Source organism: Delphinapterus leucas, unplaced genomic scaffold (assembly GCF_059928025.1).
Source record: "Delphinapterus leucas isolate spDelLeu-1000000601 "Yukka" unplaced genomic scaffold, BTC_Dleu_Yukka2 spDelLeu_asBTCV2_sq25, whole genome shotgun sequence".
Lineage (NCBI taxonomy): Eukaryota > Metazoa > Chordata > Mammalia > Artiodactyla > Monodontidae > Delphinapterus > Delphinapterus leucas.
The window spans coordinates 3,606,648-3,619,008 of record NW_028322234.1 but is presented as its reverse complement, the minus strand read 5'-3'; the positions used below and the strand labels follow the sequence as shown (position 1 = coordinate 3,619,008).

At 38.5% G+C, this 12,361-nt stretch overlaps 1 long non-coding RNA gene and 1 pseudogene across 2 annotated transcripts in view; both read right to left on the bottom strand.

Moving 5' to 3' along the window:
- Window positions 1-12,361, bottom strand: part of LOC149744039 (uncharacterized) — an 80,110-nt gene that overhangs the window by 29,253 nt on the left and 38,496 nt on the right. The window lies entirely within an intron of this gene.
- LOC149744040 (calmodulin pseudogene) lies at window positions 7,607-11,171 on the bottom strand (annotated as a pseudogene).

Below are 12,361 nucleotides of genomic sequence, written 5' to 3'. Positions count from 1 at the left end.
AACAATAACAAGACTTCCCTGGTGGTGCAGTGGTTAAGAATCCACCTGCCAATGCAGGGGACAGGGGTTCGAGCCCTGGTCCGGGAAGATCCCACATGTCGCAGAGCAACTAAGCCCGTACACCACAACTACTGAGCCTGCGCTCTAGAGCCCGCGAGCCACAACTACTGAAGCCCACAAGCCTGAAGCCCGTGCTCCACAACAAGAGAAGCCACCGCAATGAGAAGCCCACGCACGGCAGCGAAGAGTAACCCTGGCTCGCCACAACTAGAGAAAGCCCGCGTGCAGCAACTCAGACCCAACACAGCCAAAGATAAATAGCTAAATTAATTAATTTTAAAAAATAAAATAAAATAACAACAGGCGCCCTATTATCTTTGCGGAAATGAAAGAGGCAAACAGATTTTCGCTCATTCTGTTTCTGTTTCTCAGGGGTAAATAAGTGGTAGCTGGCTTTGGGTAAGAGCTAGCTTTCCAGAGTGAGGAGGCTCACCCGAGAAAAGGCTAAGCTTTTCAGTAAAAAGGAGATTTAAGCTTCTTTTACTTCACAGCCTAATGTTTTTGTTAAACTCTATTACAGTACCTAGGTCCCAAAATAATTTTGGGTTGAGTTATAGGAGCAGAAGGAGTAATAGGTCAAGAGTTATGAGGGTGTTTTCTCATGTAAATGGTGGTTTGATATTGTTGGTATGATACATATATTTACCTCTCGTTGTGTTATGATTAATACAGAGAGAGTGTATAGGGCGGTAATAGTGTCTTAGCCCCTGTGAGGATAATGGTGATATTGGACTAGAAGAAAGATATTACTACAAATAGTTCTCTGATTAAGTTGATTGTTGGGGGCAGGGCTAGGTCTGTAAGATTTACTAGTAGTCATCATGTTGCCATTAGTGGAAGAAATGTTTGTAGACCACGGACTAAAATTATGTTTCAGCTATGAACACGCTGATAATTTGAATTTGCCAGGCAAAATAATATAGACGATGTGAGGCTGTGGGTGATTATTAGGGCCCTAGTTCCTATGGAACTTGAAGGTGTTTGGGTAAGAAGAGCTACTATGACAAGTGACACGTGCTTAACGGAGGCGCATGTGATGAGCTATTTTAAGTCTGTTTGGTGCAAGCAGATTGAGCTCATTATAATTACTCCTTAGAAGGACAATATAAGGAATGGGTACCCTACATACTTTGCTATGGGTTTCAGGATTATTGTGATTCGTAGCCACCATGTTTGCGTTGTAGGGCTGCAAGAATCATAGATCAGGCGATAAGGGCTTCTACGTGCATTTTTGGCATCATAGGTGTAACTCATAAAGGGGTATTTTTACTATAAAAGCCACTTTACACACTAATCGTGTGAAAATATGGGATCAAAAGTTAGATATTGTTTGGGCTCAGTACTGCATTGTTAAAAAGTTTAGCGAGCCTGTAGTATTTTGGATAGACATGAGTGCAACTAGAAGTGGAAGGGATGCCACTAGTGAGTAAAATAAAAAAGTAGAGTCCTGCATTAAGCCGTTCTGTTTGGTTTCCTCATCAAGTAATAATAACTAATGTTGGGACTTGTGTTGCTTCAAATCAGCTGTAGAATGGAATCATTTCCATGGCCTTGAATGTTAAGATTAAGAATATATGTAGTATGATTAATATAGTAATAGACAGTTTGTTTGCTTTTTTCCCAAGCCAGTGATTCTTTAGGTAGCTGGAATTGCCTAGCTCTGAGTGTTAGTGGTAAGGGTCATGCCGTTCGAGTTGGTAAAGGTGCTGACAGAGGGTCAGAGAAGATTAAAGTTAAGGCTGCTGTTAGAAAGGTAAAGACTAACAAAACTAATTAGTATGCTGTAGGTTGTGGTGTGAATTCAAATTATATTGCTTTTCGATAAACGTGTTAGTGGCATGAATATAATAGTTAGAACAGTAATTTTAACACTGGAGAAGGTTTGTATTTCGATGCAATCAGTGCCATAGGTGTTTGATAATATTCCTAGCAGGGATAACCTAGCGCAGCTTTTCAGGTTATGAATATTAGTCAGATGACGAGTATTATGCTAGCTAGAGTGAAATGGACATTTAGAATTATTAGGGTTGCTATAATGAATAATGATAATATTATTTCTTCCTGACATAGCAGAGAAGATATTAAGTGAGATCAATAAATTAATAGCCCTATAAGGGAAACTGTGAATGCTGGAATAATATTTATGTAGACAAAAGATACTCAGTAATTATGAGTTTAATCATAGTTTAACGAGACAAAATCATTTGTTTTCATTTAAACTAATTATCATATTTGTGTCATTCTGATCCCTTTTGAGTTCACTCACAGGCTATACTTACTGCTAGTAGTGAGATCAGGATTAGTGCTATGATGAGTATTGTTTTTAGGTTGCTAGTTTGGACTGCTCAGGGCAGGGGCCGAAGGGGGGCAATTTCTCTCGATCAAGGGGAGAAATGTAACGGCTACCAGGAAAATCTTTATGGAAAATCCTATGGGGTCAAATCCGCGTTTGTAAGGACTTGATTCTTCTGTATCTGTCTTTAGTAGGGGAAGTCAGAATTCGCTAAGTACAAGTAGTGAAGCTAGTACTATGTTTGTGGTTAATGCTATAAGCTTTATTATTCTTTTCAGATTGTACTAATTGACTGGAAGACAACTAATTGATACTAAAAGAACACACCCTCAACTCCATTTCACTGTACAGTAGAAACTAACACAACATTGTAAAACAACTCTACCCCAATAAAAGAAAAAACAGAATAGACCCTCATCAATAAATGGGGATGTATAGAAACAGCCATACTATGTCTACAAAGTGTATCAGGCAGTGGCTTCAAATCTGAAATGATTTGAAACTGTAGTTGGCACAGGCAGCAGACAATGAGGAAAAGTAGAGCCAACGATCACGTGTAGGCCATGGAAACCTTTGGTTATGAAGACTGTTGACCTGTGTACTCCATCTGAGATTGTAAAAGCTGTTTCATAATATTCTGAGGCTTGCAGTAGTGTAAAGTAAACTAGGGAGATTGTAATCAAAAGAGCTTGAGGAATATGCTTACAATTTCCTTCTATCAAGCTGTCGTGAGCTTGGGTAATAGGTACTCCAGAGGCCAGTAAGACAGGTGTTGAAAAGTGGTACTTCTAATGGATTTAGGGGGTGAATGCCTGTTGGTGGTTAGCAACCACCTAGTTCAAGTGTAAGGGCAAGACTTGAGTGATGAAAACCTCAGAAGAAGCCTATAAAAAAGAGAACCTCTGAAATAATAAACAGAATTATGCCATATCAACATCCTTTTTGAATGAAACTGGTGTGTGATGGCCTTGAAAAGTGCTTTCCCTGGTGATGTCTCATCATCATTGACATATTGTTAACATACTAGTTAATCAGCCCGAGGATAATAAAAAAGTTGAGTTAAAATGGAATCATATGACTAGATGGGATGCTAAGAGAAGGGCTAAGAGGGCTCCTGTAAGAGGTCAGGGACGAGGATTTACTACATGATACGCATGGGTTTGGTGAGTCATTAGGTGTCATTGTGTAGGTAGAGGCTCATTCACAGGGTGAGCACGTAAGCTTGAATAAGGGCTACTGCATATTCGAGAAAAGTGAGAAGAACAAGATTAATAAATATAATGAGGGCTGTGGGAGGATTCATGCTTAATAGGGAAAGGGATGCTCCTCTGATTAGGTGAATTAACAGGTGACCGTCTGTGATACTGTCTGTTAGTCATAGGGCTAGGGCTATTGGTTGGATAAATAAGCTAATAGTTTCAATAATTACTAGCATAGGGATAAGAGGGATTGGTGCCCCGGGTGATAGAAAGCGGCCTACAGATGCTTTTGCTTTATGGCAGAAGCCAGTGATCACAGTGCCTTCTCATAAAGGGACCACTGTGCCTAAGGTTATTGAAAGTTGCGTAGGGGCGCAAATGAGTTCAGTAAGAGGCCTAGTAAGTTTGTTGGCCAATGAATAAGGGACATAAGGATTAATGTTCTGGTTTGTCCTTTATAGTTCTGGATGTTCATTATTTGTTCTGACATAAGCTGAAGAAGTCATTGTTAAAGAGAAATTATGTGGTTATTAATCAGTCGGTTGAGTGCGGGGGAAAAATACCTGGAAACATAATAATTAAAAATAACAACAGTCAGCCCTAGTATCGTTGGGGTAATAAAAGAAGCAAATAGATTTTTGTTCATTCTGTTTTTGTTTCTCAAGGGTTAAATAAGAGGTAGCTTTTTTTCTCGGTGAGAGCTAGCTTTCTAGAATGGAAAAGCTCAAAGAGAAGAAAGCTAGCTTTATCAATATCAGTATCAATATCAATACTTTGTACATAATCTTTGTATTTCTTGTATCAACCATCTGTAACTGATATTATCATTGCCACTGGCAGGGCCAGCACATCAAGGAGTCAAGATGTGGGGTCTGGGTGAAAAAGATACAGATGAAAATCTTTAACATAGACCATCTGAGATCTTTGCCTACCTCATAAAACTGTTTCAGCATTAAATTTTACATAAGAAATATTTTAGCAATGTCTTGATATATAGTTACTCTAAAATAATAGAGGATGTTATTGTTGGTATGGTTGTGGCTTTTATCTTTATCAAATAAAACCCGGTCCTAAATTTAAAGAGGTTCCAATTGAAATAGAGAACATTAACATGGAATGCAAGCAAATGAGAACCAGAAAAAAAAATATCATGAATAAAATTTCATTGTAGGATTTGAGTACATTATTGATTGTTTTTATCATTATGAAATATGAACACCTGCTCTTTCGTGAATGTCAACTCTGGGCTGAACTGTGTTAGGCGCTTTACATACACAATCTCATTTAACCTCACTTAATCACTCTAAGGTAGGTATTACTATAATCGTCGTTGTAAATATGAGGAAATTGAGCTTAAATGAAGTTCAGTATTTTTCTCAAAGTCCCCCGGATGGTGGTGATGCTGAAGCTAGGACAGCAGGTATTGATCTCAATCAGGTAGCAGGGTGTAAGGACTTCCCTCCTTCTGCCCCACTGGACCCCGCAGTACACCATCTAAATTTGTTTGGGCATATTTACACCATCTCTCTACTGTTATGTGTTTGCAAGAAACGATGGAGGTGGAGTGGCAGCTCATGTGATGGAAAGCGTAGAAAAAACTCAGTTCCACGTTTAGCCCCATGGATGTGGACCACCACTAGGGGTCAGGCTAATATTCAGGCATATTTCAGTATTTTTTGGCATAACCATAATGCACAAAACACAAAGCAGCACCTTAATTTGCTCCCCAATATCCAAATGTAAAACAGAACAGCTCTTTGGAAAAGTATTTGGTAGTTTCTTAGAAATTTCGACATAAACTTAACACACAACCCATTCTTTTTATTGCTGAATTGTATAATATATCCATTCATAAGTTGATAAGACGAAAAGCTCCAAAAAAATTAGAGATAAGAGCAGGCCAAGGGTGAGATAAGACTTTGACTCACGCTGTTTCCTTCCTAAAACATTCACCCCTACCCATATCCTGCTGTAGCAACCTCCTCCATCCCTTCTAACTACTTGTAAAAGATTTTGTCTCTGCTTCATGTCTCTTCATCCTCATATCATATTCAACCCTCAACCCACTGCAATCTGGCTTCAGCCCACATTATTCTACTGAAACTATTCTTGCCAACTTTGTTATGACCTCCTTTTTGTTACATGTAGTAGGTGTATTCCAGCCTTTATCTTTACTCCCTGTCTCAACACTTCTGGCCCTGTCGATGATTCCTTCTCTTATACTGATTCTCTTTCCATGTAATTAGTGATATTTTATACTTTTAATTTTCCTTCCACACCTATGGTTACTTCTTCACCAGCCTTCTTTCCGGGTTCCTCCTCCTCTGTCCATCTTTTATGTGCTGATACTACTTAGGCTCCTATGCAAGATCCACTTTTCCTTTTACTTGAAAGTGGGGTCAGAGGATCATCTGCATCAAAATCATGGAACTCTATTTGTCAAGCGTGTAGATTTGTGAGCTACATCCTATAACTACTCAGTAAGACTCTGGAGTTGGTGCCCAGGATTCTGAATTTTATCACACCTCCTGGGTAATTCATCTGACCCCAAAGTTTGAGAATCTCTTCAACATCTTCCTTGGGTAATATCATCCATTCCTAAATGCTCAATTACCATCCACCTGATAAAAGTTCTAAACTTTATATCTCTAGGTCACATCTCATTCCTGAGCTTCAAAATCCACAGGCCCAAATTTCTGCTAGCCATTTCATTTAGAGTCCTACAGAAACATAAAACTTTCTATGCCCCCAAATGATCTCACTACCTTCACTTGCAAACTTCTGTGTTTTCTATCTTTGGAAGTGGAACCAGCCACCACTGCTGCAGATTCCAGAAATCTAATTAGCTTCCCTGACCTCATATTCTCACCCTCCTCTACTTCCAAACAGCTGTGAAGCTCTCTCAATTTAATCTTCTAAAAAATGATGATTCCAGCTACTTCTCTCCATCAACACTTAGTGCTATTCTAGTTGAGGCCAGCATCATGTATCATCTGGAACCACTGTAGCAGATTCCAAAAGAGTCCCTCAGCCTCTAGACTTAGGCTCTCACCTAACCGTGATCTTTTCTTTACACTGAAATGACTTTTCTAAAATGTGAACCTGACCAGGCAGCTTCCTTATTTAAAACCTTACTACAGAATCCCAATGCTCTTAGAAGGATGTTCATGCTTCCATGGTACAACCTCAGCTTACTGCCTCAGTCTTATTTATTATTCCCAGTCCCTGTTTTATCTTTTAAGAATTCTAACTTTTAGTTAAATTTAACTTCTCTTCGAAGAACACCACATCCTCTTTTGTCTCCATACTTTCACATATTATGCTCACTGTGACTGAAAGATTCTTCTCCATCTCTTTGCTTGGCTGAATTCTACTAATACTTCAGGTATCACCTTCCATATCACTTTCCCTGGGAACTCTCTCTGACCAGCCCCCCCACCAAATTCAAATAAGAGGATCCTGCAGTGTGTGATTATAATACGCTGTACCAACCCCATCATAGCACTTATTATCGTGCATTTTAAGCTTCAGTTTACTTAACCTTTCCTGCACTAGACTATAAGTCTAATGGAGGCTGGAACCACGGGACCACAGCTTGGAATGTGCCACTATATATCTACTGAATGATTCAACAGGTGAATGACTTTTTAAAAAATAACCACAATCTAAAAAAAAGTGTTACAATCTTATATTTTCAGCTTTCATATAATCGAATTAAAATCAAGACTGGGAAATTACATTCTAGATCTTTAAATGATAATATGAACATTATTTTAATATAATATTTGAAGTTTTAAGAATACATAAGTATAAATTTATTAATATTTTAGGGAAAAGTATTAGACAGTGTTCACAATTCATAATTTCAGAGCCACCTCAGAATGAGCCATAATAAATTATATAAAATTCTTTTCACATATTTGGATATAAGAAATACCACTATAAGTTTTAAGCTATTTAATATTGTATTCCTATTTAATAGTACCACAAATTGAATAAAGTTCTTATTTAAATAGACATGAAAAAGAGTCTTGTTCAAGGTCTTTTATCACTGTTTATTCACTTTCTCTGAATGAATGGAATTTGAAAAGCTATAATATACATTCCCTTATTTGAAAACATATTTTCCTCCTCTAAAACTCATTTTTTTACTCTGTAGATTTCAGGATGACCTCTTCACTGGCAATTTCAAGGTACTTCACTTACTTTTGCATGTGGGCTTTTTAAATAGAACCTGACCGCTTTGAACTTTTGTATTTGAAATCCAGAAAGCAAATTCTCCTAGGGTTCCACATTAGGATTCTTCAGCTAGAAGCTAAGACTGGATATGCATAAAATCAAATATTCAAGCCCTAGAAGTCTGTTCTCATGCCTCCTCACTCAGTGGCCATTCCATAGCAAACTCAGCTCTGGACAGCTCCCTCAGAAATTCACCAAGGTGGGGGAATTCATCATAGATCCAATTCAAGGTGTTGTCACATTGCCACCTCATGACAAATCAGAGCTATGCAACTTCAGAGGACATTGGTATATCCACTGGGATACAGAAATTGATAACAGAGCTGGAAGGTTAATTTTTGCCTTCATATAAATGCTAAACAATTTTTAAAAATGCAAATAATGGAGTTTGGAAGACTGGTTCCTTCACTTACTAGTTGTGTGACCCTAAAGCAAGTAAGATAATGTTTTTTAATGAGCATATATCAAATTAAAAATAAAGTGTGGCTTAAGTATACCACAAATGACATCACACAGGTCCGAAATTGAGTTCTTTTCAAGGGCTGGTTTGTGAATTACATAAGAATATGAGATATAACTCAATATACTAGCATACTCCCTGGTACTGTACACCATTCTGGTTAGCACCAATGGCTCCCAATGACAGGACACCGCACTGCCTGGAAGAAAGTGTCATGATATCAAACAATAGGGCAGAACTCCACCAAGTAATACTGAATACTTTTATTAGGGAAACAGAAAAAGAAAAGAAAATATGAAATAGTGGCAGTTTCTTTGCACAAAAGCTGAGTAAAACTTGTTACCCTCAGGGTAGAAAAGTTTCTTCAATTGGGAAATCATACCCTGAGCTGAGAGTTTGGAACATTTGTTCACAAACCTATTAACTTTCCTATAGCTTCACATTAAACATCGCAACTAGTTTATTCCCATCTGGGCCAGTAGGCCAAATTCTACCCTGAATTTTTCATTCCTATGTTCCCTGTGGCTGTTATTACTGATCTGCACGCTCTTTCTCAACAAAAAGTGGCTTTACTCCTCCCTTTCTAATTTTCAGAAACATCTTTGTCATCCTTATGACCTTTCAGTGAGGGACATTCAGCATAAAGGGGAAAAAATATGTAAAAGCATCTTTGTGATGGTTGGCAGAAGATGTAAGAGCTGATATCTATGCCCTTGGGTGATTATGTACCCACTGGGGCTCCAGGTTTCTCATCTGCTCATCTGTGAAATCAGGAGAGTGATCATAAATACTATTATAAGTTTTTGTTTCTCTAACAAAGTAACTTTCATATACATTATCTCATTTAATCCTTATAACATCCTTATATCCCTATGAGGCAGATAACACACCCAGCAACATTTCATAATGGTATTATACAAATCCGCAGAGGTGAATATGAATCGCTGCGCCAGTCAAAAACTCTCATTTAAGGCTGGAGGGAAGATTACTTGTTAACATGCAACAAATATTTCCTGAGCACCTACTGTGTGTTTACCACTGTATCTACACAATAAGGATGGAGTAATGAACAAGTTAGAACACACCCCTGTCCTTAGCAAGCTTACATACGAGAGTGGAGAAAGACTATAAAGTAGGAAACCAGATAATAAACTAGATGATTTAGAGAGGGACATAGCACCGTGAAGATAATAAAGCAATATACAACTTGGAATGGATTTGAGGCAAATTGTGCCAGAAGCAGATTTTCTTTAAGTGGCTAAAACAAAGTTTAAAAAGCAAGTAACAATAAAAGAAAATGTTTCCGGTACAGGACCAGCAGTACAAAAAAATAGTGTACGAGTACCTGGATAAAACACCCGTTTTGCAATAGTGCAACTTTTAAGTACATATTGTTGACTGTCCACAGTCCATGCAGAGTTACAACTCCACTCTTCAACAACAACATGTTGACAGTTCCTAAAGAAAACTACTTAAAAAAAAAGGCATAACCCAGATGTTCCCTCATTTGACCAACTCCATCTAAGTTTAGATGTGCAGAAGGGCTTATTAGATATATCCAGAGTAAGCCACATGCAGCATGTTACTTGATCAATTTTTCTAAAATAAGGTTTCAGGACAATGACAGTAAGATAAGGGAAGAAAACATGGAGGAATGAAGTCCTAATTACTATACACGCATATTTTTTGACAATAGGGGGAAACCTTTTACAGATAAGTTACAAACAAAGAAAAGTCAAATAAACGATTTTGTACAAGAAATTTAACACGTTCTGTACAATGTGTTCACTTTGCTGTCATCTGTACAAACTCTTCTTAGTTTACTTGGCCATCACCGTCAATATCTGCTTCCCTGACATTTCATCAACCTCTTCATCTGTTAACTTCTCTCCAAGGTTTGTCATCACATGGCGGAGCTCTGCTGCACTAATATAGCCATTACCATCCTCATCAAACACAAGGAATGCTTCTCTAAGTTCTTCTTCACTGTCTGTGTCCTTCATTTTTCTTGCCATCATTGTCAGAAATTCCGGGAAGTCAATTGTGCCGTTACCATCAGCATCCACCTCATTAATCATGTCCTGTAACTGCTTCTGTGGGATTCTGCGCAACAGACCTCATTACAGTTCCCAACTCCTTTGTTGTTATAGTTCCATCACCATCCTTGTCAAATAGTGAGAAAGCTTCTTTGAATTCTGCAATCTGCTCTTCAGTCAGCTGGTCAGCCATGCTGCAAGCGCTACCGGTCTCCGGGACTCGACTACTCAAGCACTCAGCTCGCTTGCTCCACTCGGACTAATTCTGTTCTGCTACTTTAATAGACTTATTTTATGCCTAACAGAAACTCAATACATGGTTGATGAGTAAATCTCCAATCAGAATTCATCCCTCCATTACCTCTATGCCTAAGGAACAGAGTCTGAATCTGTTGTAACAATACTCCCTGTGTGGAAGTCTGGAAAGAAAGTAGAAAGATTTTTGACAAGGACAAAGAAACAGATTTGAGAGATTCCAGAGAAAGAAGCAAGGACCACGATGATGAGGGGGAGGTGAAATTTTGGGGGGATTCTGGGTGGGTGCAATGAGGAAGGAGGAAAGTTCCAGAATGATGGCCAGGTTTGGCGTGAATAAATGGCTAAACTATCAGTTCTCCCAAAAGAGGGTTACCTGATTTATAATGTTTGACACATCCCTTATCACACAAAAGTGCTCGATTGCTTGAATTGTTTTGAATAGTATGTTTTCATTAGTGCTAATAATGAAAACATAATTAAAAGCATGTTTGTAGTGAGAGGCAATAAGTTCATTCTTGCACATGACAAATTTAAAGTTCTTATGGGACCACTAAGCAAAGAGGTCCCATTGCTTGCTGGATATATACGAATGGAGCAGATGGGAAATAGGGTCTAGATTTGTAGATGTGATGCCGATGAGGTTATTGAAAGCAACACAGTATAAAGAGAATACGTAACCTGAGAAGAGAAGGAGTCAGACATTGGAATATCAACATTTAGTGAAGCGATAGGTAACTATGATGAGAGAGGGGTGGAATAGCCAAAGGTGTAGGAGAAAGACCAGGGCAAACTGGTTTCACAGAATTCAAGGTGGAAAAAAAATCATGTAGAAGAGAGTACTCAACTGTGCATTTCACTGGATATAAATTTTATATCAATTTAAAAAACCACTTACCCTCAGACATCCTTTACTAATTTGTTTTGGCCTAGATTGTTTTGCTTCTAAAGATTCACTGCCTCTGTTGGTATGTTGAAACAGCAGCCTCCAGTGGTTATGGTCATGGAGAACTACGATTTATGGACTAGGTATGGTTTTCTCACATAGTACATGCTCAACAAAGTGAGTTGAACTAAATTAATTGTTCTTCAGTCACAAAGAAACAAATGCTTTGCGTGACGCTCTCTTAGGGCAAAGAACATTGGCTTAAAGTGAAGATCCTGGGATTATGCTGGTAAAACAGTCAAGACTGTTTGCTTGAAATACTGATCCATGGTCCAATCGTTGTTTGCTGGCTGCTGTGGCAATCTGAAGCTCACAAGATCAGCATCTTTGCTCTCCCTTCCCCTCAATTTTTGGTTGTTATGGGAGGGACAGCAAGCCAATAGTTATGCTTAGCTCTGAGTATATGATCAATTATTTCTTTCTTCATAGTATGCTTTCTTAAAAAGCCAAAAAGTGCATTTTTACCCTAACAAGCCTTTTAAAAGTTGCTCATAGTGTGCCACTGACAACAATAGTCCTAAATTTCAATTTCTACTCCATCTCTCAGACTTGCTTTATCATTTTTAGATCTTTTCTTCTCATCTGATGAGAACATGTTTTTCCAGACCTCAAGAATCTTGAGAACTCCACTGAGTCCACAACACCAGGCACTGGGGTCTTGCAGAGGCGCACAGTTACTAAACAGTTGCTGACCCTTCCTTATAGCTCTCTATCACTTTCTTGTTTCCACTCGTCTGACTTCAGAGCTCTCTTGAAAGCCCATCTCCCTTAAGCTACATTCCACCCAACATTTTTCAATGGCTCCCTGCTTCCTTAATCTCTACTTCCCATCTATTCCCCTGGTAAAATTTAGCTTCTCTAAATTCTTCACTT